We start from the raw sequence: 3,011 nt of genomic DNA on the forward strand, positions 1-3,011 counted from the left end.
GCCCCGTGACGCAGCCGCACGCACGGTAGGAGCCCGGGGAGCGCGGGGCGGATTTAGCAGCCGGGAGGCACGTACCCGCCCCTCCCCCGCCTCCCCTGCAAGCCACCTGAGCCTGGGGGGAGATGGAGGGGTACTCGGGGGCGGACGATTCTCAGCCCGTTTCCCAACCCGTAGGGCTGGAGATAGGAGTTGCTTCCCGACAGGCATCTGCCCCCCAACAGGGAGTGCCTGGCTGGTCGGGTGGGGGCGGGCTGTGGCTGCCACTCTAAGAGCCTCTGTAGAGTTTTCTCCTTTCCGGCTCCCAAGGAAGCAGATGGGTTCTCCTGAGGGCAGCGGTGCCAAAGCTGCGGGAGTGGGGCAGAGCCAACATATGGCTCTGGTATGTTGAGGGACCCTGCTGCCAGGTTGGGCCTGCAAACCAGCCCCAAGTGCTAGGTCCGGCTGCTCCGTGTGCTGGCCCAGGCTGGATGCAGCCTCTGGGTGCAAGAATTGAGCAATGGGTGAGTAGCAGTGGCGTTTCCTGCTGGAGGCATTCCCAGAGACACATTCAGGTAGTGATCGGTGCTGCCACGTTTCTGGACCCCTGCAGAGCCCCATGGGCCAGATGAGTCAGCTCTGCCAGTGGGGCTTTGAGCCCCACTTCAGTGTTTATGCGCTTTTGACAGACATGGTCTGTTATTACAGCTGAGAGTTCACCTCCCTCGCTGTGTGGCAGGCAGCACAGGTGGGAACATCAGGGTGGGGGACTGGGATAGAGAACTACATGGTGATATGCAGCTGTGCGATTTGGATTTGGAAAAAGGGAAGCGTTACATTGTGACATAAGGTAAAGGAAAGGGAGGGAGGGAAATGCAATGAATAGTCAGCTTTACTAGCCGCATTGCCACTTTGCCCTAGAATACAAGAAGCTGAAACCTAGCCAAAAGAGGGGAAATGACTATGCCTTTCACTTGTGCCTTGGAAACTGTAGCTGAAACAAAACTTCAGGATTCAAAGGTTTTGGCACTGGATATGTGTGTGGAAATTACAGCCTTTAGGTTGGCAAAGTAGTTCATGAGCAGAGAAAATGTGATATCTCTCCTCTTTACCAACATCTGGAAGAAGGTTCCTCAAAGAATTTTAATTTCCTCCCACTTGCAACAGCAAGCCATGTTTTCCTTTTTGTCTGATTTCAGGCAAAAGCTGACATTTGCATGTAGATGCCGCTAATAGTGGCAGGAGTCCAGACTTGTAGCATATGGAGGCCTACAAGATTGTTATCCAGTTCTTCAGCTTGTTGCCTTGCTTGTGTCTGAGTAATTTATAAGTTGAGATGGATGGTGTGCCTGTCACAACGGCTTAAGGGGGGGGATACAAAATACATGTCTTCCCAGCCAAATCAGGTCAACTAAAATCAGGTGAAAAGATGGCTTCTCTTCTCCACCAATTTTTGTTTATTGTAGTGATCTTTGGGGTAAGGGAAGGGGTTGGATCTTCTGGTACCACTATTTTACTTGTATACCACAGCAGAAGTAGGGAACAGGAATGCTGGGTGGAGAAGATATGGGAAGAGACTATAGAAACCAGGCAGGTGGCTTAAAAGTAGGTGCTAGCTGCCCTCCATTGCCTGACATCATGTTCCAAAAAGGGAGTGCTCCTGCAGTGGAGGCAGGTAGAAAATCCCTCTTATCACTTCACTTTTCCAATCTCTGGCCTCTCCAGATACTGCTCTTCCTCGCTATTAAACTGCAAGAAGAACATTCATAAATGGGCCAGAAGACAACCCTTGTAGTTCAGCTTCTTTTTGTTCTGTTTGTTTGTGTCTTGTTGTTGTTATCCCAAAAATCCTGCATGAGCAGGATGAGCGATATCAGCAGCTGTATATAGTTGTAGGGGTCGTGCTCAGGAGAGATGTGGTGCTCTACTCTAAAGAGCGATACACCGCAGGTTAGAATTGCTTCTTTATCAAAGTGCATTTTGGAAATATAATCTCCTGTTCTATCACTTCAAAGCCAGAAAATGAACGTTCATCTAAGCTTCACATTACAGAAATAAGTTACTCTGAGATGCATGTCAGCTGCAAAAGCAGAAAATACTGTCCTTTTTCTGTCCTTGTTAAAAATGGCTGTATTTCCATATGACTTTGTCAAGGGAATTTTCCATGCCCTATCCAACAGTAGATGGAAGCTTTCTTGGCTAACTAGCATACCCTAATGCAGGGGTAGACAGCTCTAGGCACGTGAAAGTGTTATGCTTGGCACATACACCTTGAAACAGATGGAGGGGCTGGGGCTGTACTGCCACAACAAGGATCGGGCTCCACACGGTTCCCCTGCTGTCTGCCCCTGGCACACCAACATCCTACAAGTGAGGTTGTGGGTGTTTTTGGCATTCTGCCCAAAAACATTGCCAACCCATGTTCTAATGTATCATCTGCTGCATAACTAGTTTCTAGCCTTCCTGGTTGTAAAGGTAATCCTTAATTCATAAAACAGGAATAAAATGAAAAAGTACTCCCCCCCCCCCCCCCCCCCCCCCCCCCCCCCCCCCCCCCCCCCCGAGTCTGTGACCAGACTACTCTAGCGCCTCTGTTGCTATTTCACATCATTGCCAGACACCAGTAAATTAAAATTTTGTCAGCTTGACTACTGCAGTTCAGACCCCTGTGAGCAGCAGTGATGCTGTCAAGAATTGCATTGTTTTCACAGTGCTGCTGCCTAGGAAAACTGCAGAGCAGCAGTCTAATAAAGGAGTTCTTCGAGATGAGGCATATCCCCAAAATGATGTTTGGGACCTTTTTCCGTCTTCACAGTAAATAGGAAATGCTTAAAGCAGGAGTAAAAGCAAACATTTTTCTCTTAAATATAACAGGGGTATAGGTCATAGCCATGTTGGTCTAAGGACATAGGTAGACAAGCTTCTTTGGGTAAATCTGATATCTTTATTAGGCCAACTCAAATAGTTTGAAAAAATGCAAAGAAGAATTTTTCCAACTATTTGAGTTGATTTAATAAAAGATACCAGATTTACCC

The 3,011-nt window shown here is 48.2% G+C and overlaps 1 protein-coding gene across 1 annotated transcript in view; it reads left to right on the forward strand.

Moving 5' to 3' along the window:
• Window positions 1–6: 6 nt before the first annotated feature.
• GTF2H1 (general transcription factor IIH subunit 1) overlaps window positions 7–3,011 on the forward strand; it is a 40,361-nt gene continuing 37,356 nt past the window's right edge. Inside the window, exon 1 of the mRNA XM_019519685.1 lies at window positions 7–25. The gene's annotated coding sequence lies outside the window, so the exon portion shown is untranslated. The remainder of the gene's footprint in view (window positions 26–3,011) is intronic.

The sequence above is a fragment of the Gavialis gangeticus genome, unplaced genomic scaffold, assembly GCF_001723915.1.
Source record: "Gavialis gangeticus isolate Ggan-Ray unplaced genomic scaffold, GavGan_comp1, whole genome shotgun sequence".
Lineage (NCBI taxonomy): Eukaryota > Metazoa > Chordata > Crocodylia > Gavialidae > Gavialis > Gavialis gangeticus.